We start from the raw sequence: 23,650 nt of genomic DNA on the forward strand, positions 1-23,650 counted from the left end.
AAATTCTCTGCAGAAAAATTTTATCTATCAAAAACAAGAAAAACAGGCCGGCGCCACGGCTCACTAGGCTAATCCTCTGCCTTGCAGTGCCGGCACACCGGGTTCTAGTCCCGGTTGGGGCGCCGGATTCTGTCCCGGTTGCCCCTCTTCCAGGCCAGCTCTCTGCTGTGGCCCAGGAGGGCAGTGGAGGATGGCCCAAGTCCTTGGGCCCTGCACCCCATGGGCGACCAGGAGAAGCACCTGGCTCCTGCCATCGGATCAGCGCAGTACGCCGGCCACAGCGCGCTGGCTGTGGCGGCCATTGGAGGGTGAACCAACGGCAAAGGAAGACCTTTCTCTCTGTCTCTCTCTCTCACTGTCCACTCTGCCTATCAAAAAAAATAAAAAAAATTAAAAAAAAAAAACAAGAAAAACAGAGTAGATATTGATTTACTAAATAGAAGGTAAGACAAATGAAACTAAAAGGTGGTATTTAAAGGATTGTAAATTTTAACCCCTCATTCTTTCATTCATTCACTCATGACAGAGGCGGCTCCCAACCATTGGTTTACTCTTCAAAAGTCTGCAATGGCCAGGGCCGGGCTGGGGCTGTAGCAAGGAGCTGAAACTCAATCCAGGTGTTCCTTGAGGGTGGGAGGAACGAGGAGCCCAAGTATTCGAGCCATCACCACTGCTTTCCAAGGACTGAATTAGCAGGAAGCAGGAATTGGGAGTGCAGCTGTGACTCATACTAGGTAACCCTACTAGGAGATGCAGGTGTCCCACTGTGCCTCTTAACTGCTGGGCCAGGTGGCTCCCTGCTTAAGCTCCTATTTCTGGAAAATAAAAACCATCATCAACATTTGCTTACATTGTACTCAATTTGTCTAAATCAAAATCCTTCACATGAATATAATATGTTGTAAGCACAAAAGTGTTATCTCACATAATGTATTTGTGCTTTCTGGGCTCCAACCCTTGTGCACACATAAACCTACAACAGTGAGTCCAGCTCTGAAGTTACCTGCTTGGATGGCACGGTGTTCAACACAGTCACAGCATTTTGTCTGCAGGCTCGCTCTGATGAGACGTGTCAGTCCTCTGAGTGAAGTCCTTTGTCAACTGCAGACACACAAAGGACATGAAGATACTGAAAGCTTGCATTCTAAACACTGCACAGAAATAAGACTTGGCAGAAAAGCTTTGAAACTGGTTGATTATGCTGATTTGATTCATACACATTGTATTTCCAAATGTGTGTTGTAGAGTGCCAATGTATGCCAGGCAGGTGCCATTATTACACGTCAATCAGAAAGTTTTGTAATAGCATTTAAGGATATGGGAAAATGGTTTCAAACAAAATCCACTTAATTTTTCATTTAAAACGCAATTATACCCAATGAAAATAACTAAAAGAGCATTGCCATTTGCAGTTGCTCTTCCGTGAGCCATTAGCTCATTTTGCCCACAAGATGGGCACTGTTGTACAAGGAAGCAGGCCTAGAAGAGACTAAGGCCTAGAAGTGGCTAATTTAACTGGAACTCAGATGTTCTGATTCCAGATTCTGCACAAGGAACAAGCTCACCTCAGACTTCAAGTCCCATTTATTTTTAATTCAAGGGTAGTATCAGAATTTGGTATCTGATTAATGCTATCAGCAAAACTCACCTCTCTCAAAGTATTTATTTGACCTACTGTCTATGAAACTGAGAGAGAGAGCGTGGTTTGACAGGAAGATACGTGAACCTTTCAAGTATACTCTTGAGTCCATGAAAATCTTCACCAGTTTCTCGCATTATTAGAGGCAGACTAATGTGAATACGTATATGCAAGAATAACTGCAAGCCGAAAGCATCAACACGTCTCAAAAGTCAACAGCTTGGAATAAAAAAAAAAAAAAAATTCAACAGCTTGAGCTTGGTGACCCAAATGCTATTGCAGAATTAAGCAATGGAGTCCTTAAAAGCAATCATATTTCATTCATGGTGAGCAAAAAATTAATCTTAGCAGATTTGTGTGGGCTGAGGAAAAGAAAGAATCTCATCTTGAGGCTGGCATTCAGCGTAGAGACTAATGTGTCCCTTGGGAAGCCCTCACCCCATGCTGGGGCCTGAGGTGGGGTCTCAGCTGTGCTTCCCACTCCAGTTTTCTGCTAATGTGCATCCCGCAAGGCAGCATGGGTGTCCTTGCCAGTCAGGTGGGAGACCCGGGCTGAGCTCCTGGCTCCTTGCTTCGGCCTGGCCCAGCCCAGGCTATTGCAGATCTTGGGCAGTGAACCAGCCAACGGGGAATTTGCTTCTGTTTCTCTTTCAGATAAATAAATAGCCCGAAATAAGATTAAAAAGGAAATTTCATATCAGTTTATACACATAATGGGTCTTCTGTGTACATGAACTCATATTTTCTAATTAGCAGTAACCCAATACAACCAATCAAGTTACTATTCTATAGTAACATTCAAACTAGTTGTGTGTGACATCACATCCGTTGCTTAAAACAAAAAGAATTTAGAGCTTAGAAGTACATTTATTACTTTGCTGTTTTATTTTTTGTAAATGAGACGCATATACAAATTGCCCTTGGTAACAGAAAAGCGTCCTGCAGTACAGAGACACAGCGAAATCCTGCTCTCCCCTCACCACCTGCTCCCGTTCCCAGATTTAACCACTGGGATGCTTCTTGCAGAATTAGATTATCATGTATGAGGGGAATTCAAAAAGTGTGTAGAAAATGGAATTAAAGGATAAGTTTATTTGGGTGCAAAAAATTTCTAAATCCATGCATAGCTTTTTAATACTATGCATTTCCATGCTTATGTGGACATTTTTATTTTTCTTTTGTGGAAGTAAAATATGCTTTGGAGATTAGCTTATATCTATACATAAGGAGCCAAAAATTAGTCCCTGGGAGCCAGGGAGGGACAAAAGTGAATTGCTTGTTCACAATAGAAAAATGAATGACTTTTTTTTTAAAGGCAGAGTGGACAGTGAGAGAGAGAGACAGAGAGAAAGGTCCTCCTTTTCTGTTGGTTCACCCCACAATGACCGCCACGGCCAGCACCCTGATCCGAAGCCAGGAGCCAGGTGCCTCTCCCGGGTGCAGGGCCCAAGGACCTGGGCCATCCTCCACTGCACTCCCGGGCCACAGCAAACAGCTGGCCTGGAAGAGGGGCAACCGGGACAGAATCCGGCGCCCCGACCGGGACTAGAACCCCGTGTGCCGGCGCCGCTAGGTGGAGGATTAGCTTAGTGAGCCGCGGCGCCGGCCAAAATGAATGACTTTTAACTTAATATTTTACAACTCATTCTTCCTAACAGTTGTACAGTATTTGGATTTTTCCCACTTTCACTATATTGAATTTGGAAAAAACCGTAGTGAATATCCTACATGTGCTTTTATGTACATATATCTTTGTAAGATAAATTATTAAAACAGATTTTCTTACTCAAGACACATGTAACTGAGAATTTCTGACGTTACTTATTTCAACTGAAAATGAATCAAAATAGATTTACACTTATTCAGAGAAAGGGATCAGGAGTAAGTGTGATCTCTTTTGCAAAGACACTATTGAAATGACTCGCAAGGAATGCAGCTTTTTTGTGGCAATGTGGGATGGTCAGAAAGAAGAGTGGGATAATTTCTAACACTTAAGGTCTAGCCACTCATTACGACCTCTGGGAGAAAGGCTATTGAGAACAGTAATTCACAAAGCTGCCCTCTTCCTCAAGGCGTTAGCTCTCCCACCACCTCTACTGCATGCTGGCCTGAAGTAGCGGAAATGATATACGCTGTTTTGTTTATTTATATATCTGTGTATATATATACACCTGTGTATATATGGGTGTATATGGGGTGTGTGTGTGTGTGTGTGGAGAGAGAGAGAGAGAGAGAGAGAGACTTTTCTAAACCACAAACAGTAGTCTGTGCAGAGACAAAACCCGCATCCAGATCTGAGACTTCTTATTCCTCAAGGGTCTCCTTGGAATCTTGAAGAAAAGATAAGAAACAGCGTTAGCGTATGTGCCCTGCATCTGAGGAAGCGCGTGTGCAGGCAGACCCAAACTTTCGCCGTAACACCCCCTGCCTTTGCCAAACTCCCAGCGCGGCTGAGAATCCCCCAGATTTCAAGGTGCTCAAATAAAGGCAGGATCTGGGTGAGAATAATGTTTGCCTGAGATAAAATGCAAAGCCACCTCTGTTCTTTCTGCACACACACACACACACACAATTAAAATCACCTTCCATATTTTTCTACCCAACTGCCAAGAACCTGAGACAGGTTTTTTTGTTTTTTTTTGTTTTTTGTTTTTTTTATCTTGCCCTCAGCTGCTAGTGCTGGCTTCCTTAGAGGCAGTTCAGGACAGCATCTGGCTTACCTCATGTTTCACTGAAATATATGTTCTGAAAAGCAGCCTGAAGATGACATTCTGGGAAGGGGACCGATGTTATGTTTGGTGGGGGAGGGACAGGGAGGCCAGAGCAGGGGAGGGGGCCGAGCGGTGTTAATGCAGATATATTCCCTGGGCTTCCTCGCTGGCAGACTGAGTGGACACCCAGCCATCTGAATCGGGGCCAGCGGGTTTGGCACATCTTGTGCTGGCAGAGCGGGGGCCCGGCACAGCATCCTGCTGCTGTTGGCATGTCTACAGCTGTCTTTCTTCATCTGACGCTCTCCGCCACCGCGGCAGACTCAACAGGTGTTGCCAGCGACACAGTGTGTTTGGCAGCTGTCAACTTGCAATAATCATCTCTGGAGCGTATCCCTTTCTAGTCTCCCGCCCCGGCCCTTACCCCCTCCCCACCCCCTTTAGAAAGCCCAGGGCCACTGGGGCCTTTGCAAAGGGCAGAGTTAGACACACACACACTGCGCAATACACATGATCATTTGGAGGGAGACAGCCTGCCTGGACCTCGGCTGAGGAGTGAGTGGGCGTTCCCCAACACACAAGCTTTTGGGGTTGATCCAATTACCCCGTTTTATTCCCCCCTCTGAGCAGGTAAAACTGTCTCGGTATTTTGTTGACTTAAGCCCTGAGATTTATTTTATACGCAGCCAAAATGATAGAGGCTGGAAATTGCATTAACGGTCATCACCACCATCTCCATCTACAACTTAGCCTGGTCCCAGAATATCCATAACTGTGTTTATTTTGGGGGGGAGGGTGTAACTGATTATTATTTTTTTAATTTAAAAAAGTCATATGTGTACAGCATGATGTTTTGAATCGTAGACATAGTAGAGCTACTAAATCAAGCTAATTAACAATGTATCACTCTGCAGGAAACTGGTAGCCCATTTGTTTTCCTGGCCTTGGAGTTTTCATTAGTCATTTTGAATTCTGGCTCCTCCCCTAACAGCCTGTGTGATCTTAACCACATTCTTTAACATTTCAAGCCTCAGTTTCCCCATCTGAAGCGTGAAGATAATGTTTGTCATCTACATTGATGAAAGTAGACAAAACTGTTTAGCAGTGAGTGAATGCCTATTATACATTAAATATTCCCTTTCTCTTCCATCTCCTCTTGAACGTCATCCTTAAAAGCCTCAGGTTTTCCCTCACGCCCTTGAACTCCCAAGCATGCGAGGGCTTGCCTGCCTGCAGTGTTCTGTTCCGGGCCTTCCTGATTGCTTTCTACCAAAGTCAGAGTCAGAGCATGCAGGTCTAGGGGAGAGGCTGAGCAGCTGCTTTTCAAAGGCAGAAACACACAGTTGCCTGTGACCGGCGCCTTCTTAATAATTCTAAATATGGGAGACCTCAAAATGTCCTGGAGTGGAGAAATGGTCAAGAAACTAACTCATTGGAGGGTCCTCTGTGTAAGAGGGAGAATTGGTAAACTGGGTTATTTATGTAAGCACACATAGCCCTAACTATGTGCCACCTGTTTTATAAAGATGAATCCATTCCAGTGTGGTAGATACCATTCTTGTCATCATATCTGCTGCGGAGGAAACCAAGGCACAGAGAAGCAGAGGCCCTTTTATATCCGCATGGGTGGATCTCACTAACAATTTGGCAGACTAATGCAGGCATCACAGACTTCATGTCAAGTTCAGAGATACCCAAGGAAATAAGTTATGCATGGACACACATGTTTAGTAAAATTATTTAAAAAGGGTCAGGAAGAAGACATGCCAAGTTCATTTGTAGGGTGGGACTGGAGGTTGCATAGCTAATAATTCATTTTATCTGTAAGGTTCCCTTTAATTTTCAAGGGACAGCATGTTAAAATCAGATAGTTCTGATTTATAGATACACTGTTTTTTTAAGTTTCATTTTCTCTATACTTCTCTGTATTTTTATTTGTTAAGATTTTTATTTATTGGAGAGAGAGTCAGAGAGAGAAAGAGAGAGAAACAGAGAGAGAGAAAGCACAGGCGTCTGCAAGCCTGGGGTGGGAGTGGGGGTGGGGTGGGAGAGCTCTCATGTGCTGGTTCACTCTCCAGATGTCTACACTGGTTGGGACTGGCAGGAACTCAATTACTTGAGCCATCACCATTGCCTCCCAGGGTTTGCAGTGGTAGGAAGCTAAAGGCAGGAGCCAGAGCTGGGAATTGAACCCAAGCACTCTGATGTGGGATGCAGGCATCTTAACCGTTGGGTCAAATCCCTGCTCCTTCTCTGTATTTTTAAAGCATGAGACATAATGCACATACAGAGAAAGCACATATAATGTATTTGGAATACTGCACAATTATTAGGCACATATCACGTAACCTACCATCCAAAGAAAGATGAGTGCTTTAGTACCATCGGGCAGTTCCGCAGTCCTGAACTCTCTCTGCCTCCTTCCCACAATAAGCTCCATCACCAGTTCTCTGATGCTTATTAGCTTATTCCTCCCTAGCACTCCACTACTTAAGTTGGCACCTAAGCAATGTAGTCTAGATGTCTCAGTTTCTGAACTGTTACAAATAGAATCATAGAGTGCAAATACTTTTGTGTCTTTCTTTTGCTTAACATTGTATGCAGGGTTTTCAAAAAGTTTGTGGAAAATGAGTGTATAAAAAAAAAGCTATGCATGGATTTCAAACTTTTCTACTTCCATTGAATGCCATTTCTCCATGGACTTCTGCAAGTATCCCTGTATTTGTGTGCTTTGTCTGCATTGCTCCTGATTTGTTTTCTTTGCTGAACTGATGAATACATTCGGTTTTCCTTTTCACCACTGAATGACATTTGAGTGGTCTTCTCCATAGTTTTTCAGCTTCAAAGAAAGGGCAGATGTTTTCTCAGCTGCTCTCCAAGAAGGAACATTTTCAGATGTCCCTCAGCTCTGCCTTCAGCGAGGATGAGAACAGCCTGACTTGTTTAACCAGGGAGCGCATTTTCCTTTGCACTTTTTTTTTTTTTTTTTTTTTTTTTTTGACAGGCAGAGTGGACAGTGAGAGAGAGAGACAGAGAGAAAGGTCTTCCTTTGCCGTTGGTTCACCCTCCAATGGCCGCCGCGGCCGGCGCGCTGCGGCCGGCGCACCGCGCTGATCCGATGGCAGGAGCCAGGAGCCAGGTGCTTTTCCTGGTCTCCCATGGGGTGCAGGGCCCAAGCACCTGGGCCATCCTCCACTGCACTCCCTGGCCACAGCAGAGAGCTGGCCTGGAAGAGGGGCAACCGGGACAGAATCCGGCGCCCCGACCGGGACTAGAACCCCGTGTGCCGGCGCCGCTAGGCGGAGGATTAGCCTAGTGAGCCGCGGCCCCGGCCCTCCTTTGCACTTTTATTGATTTCTTTCAATTTCTTCTTCACTCCTGTTAGTCAACAGGTAGCTTTTCTTTGCTACTTTGTTTGCTTTTATAAAGTGTTGTAGTCCAGAAAGACATCATCAAGGCCCTCTTCCAGTCTATATCCTTTGTCCCACATGTGAGGAAACACATTGTGTCTTGCATCTAATCTTGAAGTTCTGAGATCTATGGCTGCACCTTGGTCACTGCCACAGGAGTTTTAAATTTCTTGTTGTCTCTGCCAACTGGTTATAGTCACTTGGGAGAAAGCACTGGCAGTGTTTCTCTGTGGGCAAACCTACTCTATGTGAATGAAGTCATACTGGAGGGCAGAAAGATGTGGCCAGATGTCTAAAATGAGATTTCTACCTCTTCAATCCTAATCTCACACAGAACTGCTTCTAAAAACCACCCCAGGCCCAAGTGAGGGGGAAAGAAGGAACCACAAAATATAATTATTTTTCCCAGTCCCCCTCAGTGATTGTGCCAAGCAACAGAAGAATTTCTGTATTGAAAGGACGGCAGCAATGCTATAAAAGGCATCTCCCTGCTCTCCAATGTCGCCATTAATATGTAAAAGCTTAAGCTTGCTAAAGGGATTATCACACATCCTATCTGATGGTAAACTGGCACTGCAATGATTACATGTATCTTTTTGTCATTTTCTTGCAGAAGATCTTACTCTTGAACAGTATAATTGCCCTCTTACTAATAGTTACGATTAAATTGGCATAGATGAACACATTGCTTTAAATGAGAGGCGTATTTGCAAGCTCCATGCTTCTGAATGTTTGCTTTACAACATGGCCATTGTATTCACTATACAAACATCTGCACACACACATCCATGTACATATGTTATGTTGACAAGAAGTGCAAATTCCACAAGTGCGTGATCAAGTGTGATAGTGGAGTTGTCCCAGCTTCTACTCCTACAGCCCATATAGTCTAGGGATGGGAGATGAAGTGTCATATGTCAGGCAGTCATTTGGTGCTTACGCCACTTCCTGGAAGACAGCTCTGTGGCCATGCAAGGCGTGGCCCCCCAGTCAACGTGAGCTTGGCCAAAACTTCAATAAGCTCATCTACGGTTGGATTTGACAGGCTGCTTCTGTACTTGGGGCAGATGAAGCACATGGTCAGCCTTTGGTGCTGAGACTACCTCTACATCTCATTTGCCATAAATGGATGCCTTGTCCTAAGGCAGTTTGGGGGAGAAGTAGTTAATGACTAGATGGTGGTGCTCTTGGAGGCACTGCACACAGAGAAAGCAAACTCATGTGCAAAAGTGTGGTGATTCCAGTAGTGATGAACTCACCCCACCAAGGTAGAAGAGGATCAGAGGTAGTTGATCCCCCACTACGTGGCTAGCCAGTTTCCCTGAGAAATTCATGGCAGGTGGGGGCTTTCTTGTCCATCTCAGTTGCTGGCAGGTTGAACCCTAGTGGCAGAAGCTAGATCAGACTGAAGGGGAACGATCGGTGGTTTTGGGCCCAGGGACAGCCTCAACATCTTCTACGATGGCCATTGTCTCCAGGGGCCCACTAAGCAAGATTCAGAATGGTGGGGAGCAAGTCTGGCTGACATTGAAGGTGAGCCAGTCTCTCCACCTGTTTGTTTTTTAAAAGATTTATTTATTTGAAAGTCTGAGCTACAGAGAAAGGGAGACACGGAGAGAGAGATCTTCCATCTGCTGGGCCACGCCCCAGATGGCTGCAACAGCCAGCACTGGGCCAGGCCAAAGCCAGGAACCAGGAGCTTCTTCCAGTTCTCCCACGAGGGTGGCAAGGGCTCAAGCTCTTGGACCATCTTCTGCTGCTTTTCTCAGGCCATTAGCAGGGTGCTGAATTGGAAGTGGAGCAGCCGGGACTTGAACTGGCACCCATATGGGATGCCAGCTCCACACGTGGCAGCTCTACCCACCACACCACAGCGCCACTCCCCCCCCCTCTGGTGGGTGTCACTCGGTGGTAACTAAACTGTGTGCCACTCCCACAGGGTTCTTCATCTCTCTTGCCCAGACCTCCTTTTTCCCTGTCTTCCACTCTTCTTCCACTTCCCTGTCTTCTTTCCAGACCCCTCATTAAGCAGCCAAGCTATTTGCCATTGCCAAGGAACCTATGTACACACCGTGTACACGAGGGTACTTCAAAAATTCATGGAAAACGAAATTCAAAGACAGAGTTCATTTTGGTGCCAAGAATTTTAAAATCCAGGCATTGCATTTCCATGAACTTTGTAAAGCGCCCCCTCATATGCATGGATTTAGAATATTTTTGCACCAAAATAAGGTTATCTTTTAATTCCATCCCTCCACAAAACCTTTGAAGTACCTTCATGTATCAGGTTGCTTCTCTCTGGACACAGAGTGGATAATTCAAGTGTAATTAGGAGTCCATGACCAACACTTAACATCCCCCTAGCCCAACCATTTTCAACTTCCGTTGTCTTCAGTTTGCAACTCTGCTGGTCTAGGTGGCTTGCCAGGTGGGTTCATTCAGACTCACAACTCTAAGGCCTGGCTACTGCACTTGTCCATTTATTGTTAAAATTGGGCATGGAAGCACTAAGAAACACATCAGTGGGTGTCCTGAGCACCAGTCGCATTCTTGCTTGGCCCCATTGTGCCACCTGCTCCTAATATACCATCTCATAGCTGGCCCCAACTCACACCTCTACTGGCACCACTCTGGTCTTGCTGCTAATTACAGTAACCGCATCTACCTTGCTTCTGATACTTCGACGCTGCTGATACAGCTCCGTTGCTCTCAGAGATCTGGGTTCTGTAACAGCCCCTCCACCATCAGCCCTGAGAATCTCAGTGATGCCAGCATCCCTTACTCCTGCAGGCGATGGAACACAATACTTTATTTTTAGTTATTGTTCTGTTTTAAAGTTTTTATTTATTTTTACATATTTCAAAAGAGACCGAGAGAAAGAGAGGGAGATTGATCTTCCATCTATTGGTTCATTTCCCAAATTCTCACAATAGCCAAGGATGGACCAGGCCAAAGCCAGGAGCCAGAAACTCCATCTGGGTCTTCCACATGGGTGACAGGGACCCAAATACTTGACATCTGCCCCTAAAATAGTATTTATTTTTTAAGATATTGAAGTACAAAGAAGAAAATAATTATAAATCCACAGCTATTGACTTAGTGGCGTATTTGCTATCAGTATTTTTAAATAAGAGAAACTCCCCAGTCTTTTTTATTTAAAAAAAAAACGGAGGACAAGACATGGAAGCATAGTGCTGAATATGGCCGTGGTCGCTTGCCAACGGGATCAGTTAGGAGAACTGTGTCGCGAGACACTTTTGGTGTTGCATGAGCATCCCGGAGTGCTCTTCCACACCTCTGGATGGTACAGTCCTCTGCACATGTAGGCCATGTGCCCCATTTCTATATAGTCTGTTGTTGACTGAAATGTTGCTGTTTAGTGTAGGACTATATGTAACGCTTGCCCCAAATTCAGTCACCTGGAAGTGACATTGCTAAGACTGCATTAGGTGAGCATTTTTCAGATGTCTTTCTGTGTACATGCACAGACATGCAGAAGGGGAGGATAGAGAAATGCCTTTATAAAAGTGGGACCAGAATCTAGAACTCCTTTTAATAAAATAAAGACAAATGACAGGTGATTTTCTTCTAATTTAATGGAAGAAAAAATGTTCTTTAGGATTTTTTAGCATTTTATTAAAATACAGTATGCATACCAGACATGCACAAGTATGCAGACAATAAGCTTTTTGTCCTCATGTGATCCTTCTCATAACAAACATCCAAATTAAGAACAAACAAAAATGGTTTTCATTGTGTGATTTAGTATTTTCTGAATATCTCTAAGTTTAAGTAAGATTATGACAAACTTTGGAGTTAGGAGTCAATGTTAGATATTATTAATTAAGCTTTACTGTGAAATTAGAGGATATTATGATTATTTTTTTAAATATTTATTTTTTGTTTGACAGAGTTACAGACACACACACACACACACACACACAGGTCTTCCATCCACTGGTTCACTCCCCATATGGCTCCAACAGCTGTGGCTGGACCAGGCCAAAGCCAAGAGCCCAGAGCTTTTGGATCTCCCACATAGGTGCAGGGGCCCAAGCACTTGGGCCATCTTCAGTTGCTATCCCAGGCATATTAGCAGGGAGCTGGATTGGAGGTGGAGCAGCCGGGACTCAAACCAGTGCCCATGTGGGATGCTAGCCTCGTGGGTGGCAATTTAACATATTCCACCACAATGCCTGCCCCAGAATAGTCTTACATGTCTTCTCATCTCTCCATGCACCTCTCAGTTTTGTGTTATTTTCTGTAAAATTCCCATATTCATAATATTGCTTTTGATTCCTAAAAATGTATCATACAGGGTGGATGTTGGGCCTAGCAGTGAGATGCCAGTTAGGATGTTTGTGTCCAGAGTGCCTGGGTCTGATTCCCGGCTCTGGCTTCTGTTTCCAGCTTCCCACCAATGCAGATCGTGGGCGGCAGTGGTGATGGCTCAGCCAACTGTGTTTCTACCTCCCACGTTGGAGACCCTGGTTGAGTTTCTGGCTCCTGGCTCTGACTAGCCCAGCCCCAGCTGTTGTGGGCATTTGGGAAATGAACCAGTGCAAGAGAGCGTGATCTCTCTCATCTTTCTCATCTGTCTCTTTGGCTCTCAAATAAATAAATACATTTTGAATGTATCCTATTACTTCATCTGACAAACGTAAGTGAAAACGATGCTCACTGCCCGAGCTCTTACGGTAGGTTCTCCAGTCTAAGTCATGAATTTTGAGTAACCCCATAATATGATGTGTTTAATTTATCAAGTGGTTGGTCCCAAGAAAGGTATGTGGAAGTTGCATTTCTGAGTTGTACATGTTTTTAATTTGAGAAATTAGGAATCTACCTATAGCTTTCAAACAAGAACAACCTTTGGCTCATGGGATCTGAGTTTCTTGGATTATATTTTCTTTTTTCAGTCCTTGGATTTGCAAATGCAGGTTTGTGTGGCCACCATAACGAAGACACAGAACCATCTGACTGGCCCCAGGCTCTCCTTCTTCCTGCCCTGTGTGGTCATGACCACCTCCCTTCTCCACCATCAGCCCTGACCACAAACCTATTCTCCAACTCTACAATTTTGTTACTTTGACAATTAACTGTGATCATATAATATATAAGCTTTAGGACTGACTTCTTCATGTGCTATGCAGTGGTCCTTATCCACAGGGGTACATTCCAAGACCCCTATATGTAAAACCATAAATAGTTTTTCCTATACATACACATATGTTAATGCTCCGTTTTAAATTAGGCTCAGTAAATAGATTAACAACAGTAGCTAATAATAAAATATGACAATTAAGGTCCTATAGGAATTATTATTTCATACTTGTGAGTTGTTTATTTCTTGAATTTTTCCTTTTACCATTCTTAGACTGTGGTTGGTGGTGGGTGCCACACTGTGGAATGCAACGGGAAGGCAGAGCCTCTGTAAAACCTTTGAGACACAGTGGAGGCTTCATTGCTGTTCAGTAGACACTCATCGACAAGGCCAGCATAGTCTTCCTTTGGAGAGTCACTCTCCAGTCTCAGTCTACTCACTGCCATGCCCACAGCTCAGTGTCCTGGGGTGGCCACGTGATTCTTCCTTTCTTCCTCCTCCTTATAAAATCAAACATCAAAACAAACAGGGGCCCGTGCTGTGGCATAGTGGGTAAAGCCACCACCTGTGGTGTCAGCATCCCATGTGGGCGCTGGTTTGAGACCCGGCTGCTCCACTTCTAACCCAACTCTCTGCTATGGCCTGGGAAAGCAGTAGAAGATGGCCCAAGTGCTCGGGCCCCTGAACCTACATGGGAGACCTGGAAGAAGCTCCTGGCTCCTGGCTTTGGATTGGCGCAGCTCCAGCTGTTGAGGCCATTTGGGGAGTGAACCAGCGGATGGAAGACTTTCTCTCTCTCTCTCTCTCTCTCTCTCTCTCTCCCTGCCTCTGTCTCTCTGTAACTCTTACAAATAAATAAATCTTTAAAACAAATAAGCAAACAAACATATCCCCCAAATCTGTTTGAGATAATCATTTTCTGAGAGTCAGAGAGATAGAAAGAGAGACAGAGAGAGCTCCCATCTGCTGTTTCACTCCCCAAACACCAGCAAAAGCTGGGGCTGAGCCAGACTGAATCAAGCCTCCACACGATTACTTGCGTGATCACTGCTACTTCCGGGGGTCGGCATTAGGAGGAAGCCGGTGTCAGCAATCAAACCCAGGCACTCCAATATGGGATGCAGATGTCTTAACCATTAGGCTAAACGCTTTCCCTGGTTGTATTTGTGTTTTATCTTCTCTCTAAAGATCACGCTTTTCTTCTTTTGGATTCTTTAGTTCAGGATTATGATCCAGACAAGCCTCTTCCTATCATGATGTTAAATGTAGACCTGGGTTTAAAGGATGCAGTTTTGAAATATTATTTCTTAAACTAAAACTAAATCATATGACACATTTCATGTGCATTTTGACTTTGTAATATCTGTAGCATACAGGGCCAGTGTCACAGCCTTGAACTTGCAGGCTCTTGGAGGACAGCTCCCTGTAATCTACGTACGATTCTGTGCTATAAGTTATCGGAGCTTATGTGATTGCTACATCTGGATTCACAGAGTCTCTATTCAAACAACCACAGGGCTCATTGCTGTTATTAATCTGTCTCTGTTGCCAGATTCATAGCTTCAGAGTAAGAAAATATTATCTGAGCAAATATTTAAGCAGAATTCTCTACACCGTTCTGCTTCATTAAAGAACAGTTTTTATTCAGTTTGTTCTGGAGTAAAGTGAAATGCTCCAAATAAACATACTCTCTCGTTTTCCCTGGCAGTCCCCTCCCCCCAGCAGTAGGAACACACGGGCTTCTCAAGAAGAAAGGCTTTGCAATGATGAATCCTTGTCTCTGAGCCATGCTGTTTTACAAAACTGCACTCTGTGGTGGGAAATGCAATGTAATAGAATAGTTTGTGTCCACACATGTGCAAAGTGCTTAAATAAGAGTGACATTATTCTACGAATTGCTGAAATATATGCTTTGAATTGGCTGGTCCATGTTCGACTTCCACCTTGTGCGCTTTCCTGTATTGCAGGTGTGTGTAGGTATTGGCCCAGATTAGAATGCATTAAAGGGGCAGGTGTTTGGCCAAGTGGTTAAGATGCTACTTGGGACACCCACATCCCACATCTGTGTGCTTGTGCTCAAGTCCTGGCTCTGTTTCCTATTGCTGCGTCCTGTTAATGCACACCCTGGGAGGCAGCATGTGATGGCCCGTACAATTGGGTCCTTGCCACCCATGTGGGAGACCTGGATTGAATTCCCGCCCTCAGCTTCAGCCAGGCCCAGCGCTGACTATTGCAGGCATTTGGGGAGTGGTTCAGAGAGTGGGAGCACTCTTTCTTTCTATTCCCGTCAAATAAATAAATATTTAAAAAGAAAATATAAAAGTACTTGTACATTTGTACGGTATTCTGTGGTAATATGATGCCAAGACTCCTATCCCAATACATTAGAGGGTCTTTCCTTCCCTCTTCTGCTTTGGTTGCCCAATACTTATTCATTAGTTGAAGGCACCAGGTATAAAGTGACTAGAAAAAATGTTGGATGTTGAAATTATTGATATGAATAAGTTGTGTTGGTACACAAAAAGAAAGAGGTGTTCGTAATGCATTTAATTACTAATATTTTTGAAACTATTGGAAAACTGGTCTCTTTAATGTATTTCACATTGGCAGAGGTGATTTTAGGAAATTTTCATGGTTTTTTTTCCTTAGCAACAGTTGACTGAGGAGTAGTATCTTTCAACTGGTTTTGTCAATGTCTGTAACTACCTAACAATGGAATTGTAGGCAGTCACCGCATGTCTTGGAAAAGCCTACACTATGACAACTGGCAGCCAGAGATGGAAGGTACTATGAACCAAAGAAAGAGGCAAACAAGTCCAGGATTACACAAAATGTAGTTTATTAGGAATTTGTAGATAGAAGCATGTCTTGGGGAGCCACAAGGCTTAAAGATCCCTGCACCATGAGACATGATACAAAGGGTTTTCTAGACAATGATAACTAAGCAGAATGCACCTTGTTAGCATTTCAGACATGAGAGAAGAAACATCTCCAGTGTGAGTGCCCACCACAAGACACTCAGCAGGTTATCCTATGACTGTGTACCCCACAGGGTTGGGATGGTTGTCAGCATGACCCAAGGGTCAAGATGGCAGCTGTGACAAGATGGCTGCAATCCTGCCCTGCTAAGTCCTTACACTCTGTGAGTGGAGGAGATGCTAATCAGCTGGTGGAGAGTCCTGCAATGGCAAATCTTTCCACCTCCTGCTTGGCCTTTCTCCAAGAAGGGAACTATGGTGCCAATAAACCAGATTCTTTTTTCTAATACACTTTACTCTCTCTGTTTGCACATTCACACCCCCTGAAAAAATGACCATCGCTGGCTCCTCCCACCACATTTTATATTGAAATTTTGTAGAATAAAGGCAATGGAGTCCTGTTCTCAGTTTCCAGAAAATCTACATGATCAGCCTTCAAACCAATGAATCAGTTCTATTATTTAGAAATTTCGGTGAAAGTTGTATCATGTTTTTTTAGTGGATTCTTGAAAATCTGTTGGAGTTGGGTCCATTTTTTTAAAACACACATACTGAAGGAAAGCTATAATTTTATTATTTTGGATCAAAAAATTATGCTTAGAATTATAGATAAAAAAATCAAACTTTTATCGTATTTTAAAGTATACTCTATTATACCAGTATTAAGGAAAAACATCTAGCTCTATCTTGTTATTTCTTTATCACAAAGAAGAGAGGAGTGAAATCCGTATTTAAAAGGCTGTGGAACATTGTGTATTTAAAGTACTCATCAAGTTATTCCCTAAAGCACTCCATATGATATGTAAATCTTTTGATCTTTCGCAAAATGCATGAATGCTATAAAGAATAATGAGTACAAGCTTGGAAAATACAATATTGACTGTCAGTGTAGTGCACTTAGCCACAATTATTATTTGCATGGCTTTTGCAACATAACTGGAGGGGACACTTCTGTGAATATGTCAAGAACATGCCAGTGTCTGCGAAAGGAGAATTAATTCTACTAGAAAGACTTCTTTCACCCTTTTCCCTACCACTGGCTACTCTTTCTTTCAAAACCCATTTTCTCAAGATAGAAAAAGTCTTTGGGAAAGGGTAGAATTGACTGGAATTTAAAAAGAGAAGCCCTGCTACCCCGTTGTTATTAATTACCATATGATGGATAAAATAACTTGGCTTTGGAAAGTGTCGCTCTATGATACCCTGCAGAAAGAATATTTAAATCAGGGTAAGCTGTTCTTTATAGAAATTTTTATTTCAAACTTACTTCAGCAATCTGAATAAAATTTTCTTTTTAAGTTTAGTTTAGAGAACAGTTTAATTGATATTTCTGAATGTTTTGATATTATAAATTCTGTTTGAACTTGCCAATAGCATTTATTTAAAATAAACACTCAAGTCACAATCTTTTTAGTATCTCAAAATTTGGTGCCTATGTTCACTTGGTTTTAGTCAAAGTAATGAGCTATTTTGTTGTGTTTGTGGAATGATAGTACCTGGTTAGATAATCCAGTCCTAAGGGTACAGAGCTGCTAGCTAAGGACGAATGACTCCCTGGCAGAGGAAATAGAAGAGTTGCACAAATAGGAAGAAAAATTGTTTCCCCTGATGCGGCAGGTGATCTCAAGTCATTGTCTCAGTCAACACAGGGATAAAATGTGTAAAATTCTACTTGGAAGCGTAACTAAATTGAACCTTTTAAACTTCAACTTTTAAGAGTATTGGAATAGATTTTGATTCTGAGATTTGTATAAAGTAGCAAAGAACCTAAACTATCTAGAAGGATTTGGGGAAGGGAATCCAAACCTGAAGGACTTTGAAATTTGATTTGTTTTTATGACTTTTATAAAGCTATCGTGATTAAGACAGGATGACATTGGCATTTGGACAGATAAATGGTGTATGGAACAAAATAGAGAGCTCTACATTATGGTCATTTGATTTTTTTAGATAAAGGCACCAAAGTTATTCCAATAGGGGAAAGAAAAACCTTTCAACAAATGGTGATGGAACAACTGGATATTCATAGGGAGGAAGATTTAGCCTTGATTCTACATCAACCACACACAAAAGCCAGTCCAAGATGTGTCCTAGTCTTAAATGTAAAAGCAAGAACTTAAAGAATTTGGGGAGTATAGAATAGTAGTTTCACACTGAGAGCTGGCAAAACATTCCTGGATAGGACATAGGAAGCATGAAAAATAAAAGAGAAAAATATGATAAATTAGATGAGACTTACTAAGAAAGGAATAAGTAAAAGTAAAACATGGCTGGGGATAAAGTAGTTACAAAATATATATATGACAAAGAACCTGCATCTGGACTATGTAAAGAACTTACATAACTCAAAATATAAGATAATTAACCCAATTAAAAAATTAGAAAGTATTTCAACAGTAACTTCACAAAGGAAGGTACACAAGGCTAACACACACACACACACACACACACATCACTATGTGTAAAGAAGGAGCAGATGTTAGCCACAAAGAAGCAGCACTACACATGCACCAGATTTCAAAGTCTGACATCAAATATTGGTGAGAATATAAGGCTGCTAGCACTCTCATCGTGCATTGTTGGTGGGAATGTAAAATTTCACAGCCACTTTGGAAGGCACCTGAGCACTTGCTTATCAAACTATACACCTACTTTGTAACCCAACAACCCCACTCCCAGATATTTAACCAAGGAAAATTAAATGTTGAAAAAACATATAAGAACTAGGCCGGTGCTGTGGCTCACTAGGCTAATCCTTTGCCTGTGGCGCTGGCACACCGGGTTCTAGTCCCAGTCAGGGCGCCGGATTCTGTCCCGGTTGCTCCTCTTCCAGGCCAGCTCTCTGCTGTGGCCCAGGAGTGCAGTGGAGGATGGCCCAAGTGCTTGGGCCCTGCACCTGCATGGGAGACCAGGAGAAGCACCTGGCTCCTGGCTTTGGATCAGCGTGGTGCACCGGCTGCGGCGGCCATTGGAGGGTGAACCAATGGCAAAGGAAGACCTTTCTCTCTGTCTCTCTCTCTCACTGTCCACTCTGCCTGTCAAAAATAAAAAAAAAGTAAAAAAAGAAAAAATATATAAGAACTCATAACAGCTTTATTTATACAAGTCGAAACCTGGCAACGACCCTGGTGTCCATCAACAGGAGGGTGGATCAGCTGACAAATGTACCCAATAGTGTGCTTCTGCACAAGCAGAAAGGGACTACTGAATAGGGGACGTTTGTGAATTTCAGAAGCAGCTTGCTGAGTGAAAGGAGTCAGAGACAAGAGCGTTCATATCACATTATTCCGCATGCAGGAATTTCCAGGAGAGGCGAGATCGACCTATGCTGCATCTGGGATGTTAAGGAAGGGTGCATAGATAATGCTGTGTGTTTCAACAGAGTCTGAGCTACATGGGTGTATGCGTTTGCTGAAACCAATGGAAAGTACACTTAAGATCCTTTAACTGAATGAAAATTTTATGTCAAAACAAAGACTTTATAAATAAATATTTAGCTCTGCTTAGTATATGCCTGCTGAGCTGTTTGGGAGTGAAATATAATGATGTCTGCAACTTATTTTTAAATACATTATAAAATAAGATGGGTTGATTGATAGGGATGTAAAAGTACAGTAACATGTCCTATGGACTCTAGGTGATGGGTATATAACTAGATATCTGTGTATATGTATGCTTAACTGTATATGCATGTATTTAACTTGTATATAACTGTAACTACATTTGGCTATGTACGTAACAAGTATATATGCATACACGCTGTTATGTGTGTAATCATCTCAAATTTTCTGTAAGTTTGAAATTTTTCATGATAAAATGTTGGGGAAAAGTAGAGTGATTTCACAACAGTAGACTACACTTGATTTTCTATTCATTTAGTAGAGAGGAGAAAGATTTTGCAAACTGAGCTTCTCTCATTGAACTCATGTAACACCCTGGTCTCCCACATGGATGGCAGGGGCGCAGTGACTTGGACCATCTCCCACTGCTCTCCCATGTGCATTAGCAGGGAGCTGGATAGGGAGCAGAGCAGCCAGGACTCAAATCAATGCTGTGACACTGGCATCACAAGCAGTGGCTTAACTCACTGCCACAATGTTATTGGCCTCTAGTGTTGGAATTTCTGCGTTTTAAAGTGTCCAGTCCCAAAACCCTGAAACTCAATCTTGTAATAGGGACACACAGGCCAGCAGTGTGTACTGGCCTCTCTGAGTGCTTTATATATTTCTATTACAAGTGTGTGTGTGTGTGTGTGTGTGTGTGTGTGTGTGTTTGCACCTAACCACTGTACTGGAATCCAAAATCTTAAAGGAATGGAGACAATTTAAAGGATATTTATATCAAATCACTTGAATATTTAGAAAGATAACAATGTATCTGTTGCTGCAACCTCAGGGCATGAAAAACCTTTCACGCTGGTTTGTTGTGCTTTAACAAATGCCTCATTATCCTGGCAAATGCCACAACACAAGCTGTTTTTAGCATTAGCAAGATGCTGAACATTTTCTTAAAAACATACAAAGAAATCTTATACATTTGTGTACAATAAAATGTTTTCAGGAGCCAACTTCTTTTGGAAAAGACATCTTCTTGTTTTGAATGACAGCTCGTCATTATACCAACAAGCACTTCCATTCCCTGCTGCATCGGAAGAGATGGGTGCACCTGCTGGAACATCAGAGGAGATCAAGATCCAAATCTCTGTGTGAGTGTACTGGGTTTGGGTTGGTTGATTTGATTTGTTTCTTGAATTTTCCTTTGTTTATTTAATTTATTTGAAAGGTGAGGAGACAGAGAGACACACAGATTTCCATCTATCGGTTTACTCCTCAAATGCTGTCAGCAGCCCAGGTTGGGCCAGGCCAAAACTGGGAGCCTAGAACTCCATCCAGGGTGCCCATGTGGGTAGCAGGAACCCAACTGCTTGAGCCATCACCTGCTGCCTTCCAGGGTACACCTTAGCAGTAAACTGGAAGCCAGAGTGGAGCTGGGACTCAAATCCAGCCACCCAACAAGAGATACGGGCACCCCACACAGCATCTTAACCTCTGCACAAGTGCCCACTTCTCATGTTGTTTTATTGCTATTATTTTTTGACTTTTGCTGTTGCTGTTGTTTATGACTGTAATGTAATTTTTGAGATCCTCAATTTAAAAGGTGCTTTTGAAAAAACAAAAGTTTGTTCCTGGATCATTGATCTGGTTTTAATTTAGTCAATACCTACAACACCCCTTAGAAATAATTCTTTTGGTGAGATTCTAGTTTAAATGAATGATCTTTGAAAAAAGACCAGATGTTGGGATGTTGAAAGTAAAAGTTATTATTTATACTTCTTCATCAAGGTTAGGAGGGACACTATCCTAGATAAGTCCATGTTTTTCTTACTCAAATAGGCCAGTTAGGGAAGAGAGATATTCCAGCTCTAAAGTACTTATACTTTGATCCGATCTCATATTTTCTGATATATGTGAAAGCTTAGGATGAAAGTTAAGTTACCTTAACAAAGAAGTGTTAAATGCAGGGGCATAAAGAAGAGTGTTCTGGGAGAGTATTCTAGGGAAGCAGGATGATCCTGCTCCACACAGTCATTCAGGAACCCATCTGGTTCCTGGCCACGCCCACATTTCAGCTTAGGGGATTGGGGGATGGAGGTGCAGTGGGGCAATTGACTTGGCTTCAAAGCTGGAAGTCCCAGAAGTTGTTTGCATCCAGTTGGCCTGAATTTAGTCCCATGGCTACACCCAGGTACAAGAGAGGCAATAGAAACTGACCACGTGGTCTCTAGCTGGGTATGTTCAAGTATTTTAAACTCTAGTACCTATGGAAGAAAAGGGGAAAGATTTCGGTGGACAACCAGGGGGTTTGGGGTCCTTGTGGGCTATTCTGATGGAAACATAATGTTGACCTTGTACTCATGGCTCAAACAATGGTTACATTGTACTAAAGATCATATTGTAGGAAAAGGGAACTAGAATGCAATCTACTCTAAATGAATATTTTTGGGCGATGCAGTAATGCAGAAAGATAGTAAAAGGCTTAAATAAACACATTTGAATAAGAGGTGATGTGTTGCGAGACAAATGAAAGTCAGTTGATTTACCCTGCCTCTATCCAAATGAAAATAAGGTCACCCCTGATTCTGAGAAGTTCATATAGGAAAGGGAAAGAATTCTAATTAGGATTAAGAACATTATCTCTCTCCGAATGTCTGTGAGCATACAATACTGGTTCAGTCTATGGCTATACCTATAATTTTGCAATATGACTTTTTTTTAAAAGAAGGAGACAATTTGGTAAACTGATAACTAATTTAGATAACACTAATTGTATTGGGTGGAAGATGATTAGGAAAGTTATAAAAGAAACCTCAAGTGTGCTCTGCATTGGCTATTATTGAAAACATGAATATTGTGTAAAGCTGTTATCCTTCCCACAAAAGAGAGATGATTCCTGGGTGTGCTGGCATTATACAAAATCAGAAGAGGTCCTGGGGGCAAGGGTGGTGATCGCAGCGGCTGCACTGATTCTGGAATATTCTGGAATCTTTCTGAGCCCTTCCATGAAGGGTATGTGTATGCTTGCACACACATGCGTCCTAATTGTAGAACATCATCATCTGGTTCTGTCATCACAAACCATACCTTGCGTGTGGATTACCAGTACAGATTTACTTCCTTCTCAGTGAAATACAAGTAGATTTGGATGTTAAGTAACTTTTCTTGATTTTAGCTGTGCACACAATGAGCTGTCATACACTGTTGTGGGACTTGTATGTCCCTTCTTACGGACTGCTTGTTATACATCAGTTCTTGGAGCCTTAGTCAAATACTTGTTTCCCATTTTAGGTAAACATAGCACATGGGATGGTTTAAGTGTCACCTCAGCTAGATTAAGGGATACCGAGATAGCTCGGAAAGCACTGTTTCTGGGTGTATCTGAGAGGCTCTCCCCAGAGGAGACAGGTATGTGAATGGGTGCACCAAGTGCGGAAGATCTGCCCTCCGACTGGCAGTGAATCCAGATAGAACAAAAGGCAGAGGAAAGGCGAACTCATTTTCTCACCTGAAGCTGGGATACTCTTCTCCTACCATTGGACATCAGGACTCCAGATTTTCCAGTCTTTGGAACCCAAGACTGTCACCGGCACCTCCCCGGTTCTTAGGCCTCCAGCTTCGGACTGAGACTTCAATCTCTAGTTTTCCTGATTCTGAGACCCTTACGCTTACACTGGCCTCCCTGCCTCTCCAACGGACAGCCTGCTGTGGCATCCCTTGCCCTCCATAATTATATGAGTCAATAACCCCAAGAAATCCCCTCGTATCCATGCATCCATTCAGCCATTGTTTGTCTATCTACTGTTGATTTTGTGTCTGTGGGAACCCTGAATCCCCACAAGCATGTTATCCTACACAGAAGCCTGTTTGGTATTATTTGTAAAAACCATTTTTTATATATATTGTGTGATAGTCAACAGAAAAGAGCGTAACTGTCCCAAGAGCACTTGTGTGAGCAAAAGACATGTCATTTATGAAGTCCAGCAAATATCCTTCCACTTCTGAAGTTCAAGTCAAGCTACCCTGGGAGCTGGTGACCTCTAGTCCTGCCCCTCCCTGCACATTCATCCATTCTCCATCCCTTTTCTACCCTACGTTGGGCCAGGGGAGGAAGAGCACTTTAGGACATACCTCCTGTGCTTCCTGGTTTGGCCATATCAGGGAATGAGAGTAAGTTCTTCCTGACTCCCTGCTCCTTCCCATGCTCTTGCTTGGGTGACAGCTGGCTCTCTCTGTGACCATGGCTCCTGCTGGGTA

The 23,650-nt window shown here is 42.9% G+C and overlaps 1 long non-coding RNA gene across 1 annotated transcript in view; it reads left to right on the forward strand.

Annotated features, from left to right (window-relative positions):
- Positions 1-23,291, forward strand: part of LOC138844534 (uncharacterized) — a 61,771-nt gene extending 38,480 nt beyond the window's left edge. Inside the window, exon 4 of the long non-coding RNA XR_011380444.1 lies at positions 20,400-23,291. This is a non-coding gene — a long non-coding RNA (uncharacterized lncRNA). The remainder of the gene's footprint in view (positions 1-20,399) is intronic.
- The last annotated feature ends 359 nt before the right edge of the window (positions 23,292-23,650 follow it).

The sequence above is a fragment of the Oryctolagus cuniculus genome, chromosome 12 (genome assembly GCF_964237555.1).
Source record: "Oryctolagus cuniculus chromosome 12, mOryCun1.1, whole genome shotgun sequence".
Taxonomy (NCBI): Eukaryota; Metazoa; Chordata; class Mammalia; order Lagomorpha; family Leporidae; genus Oryctolagus; species Oryctolagus cuniculus.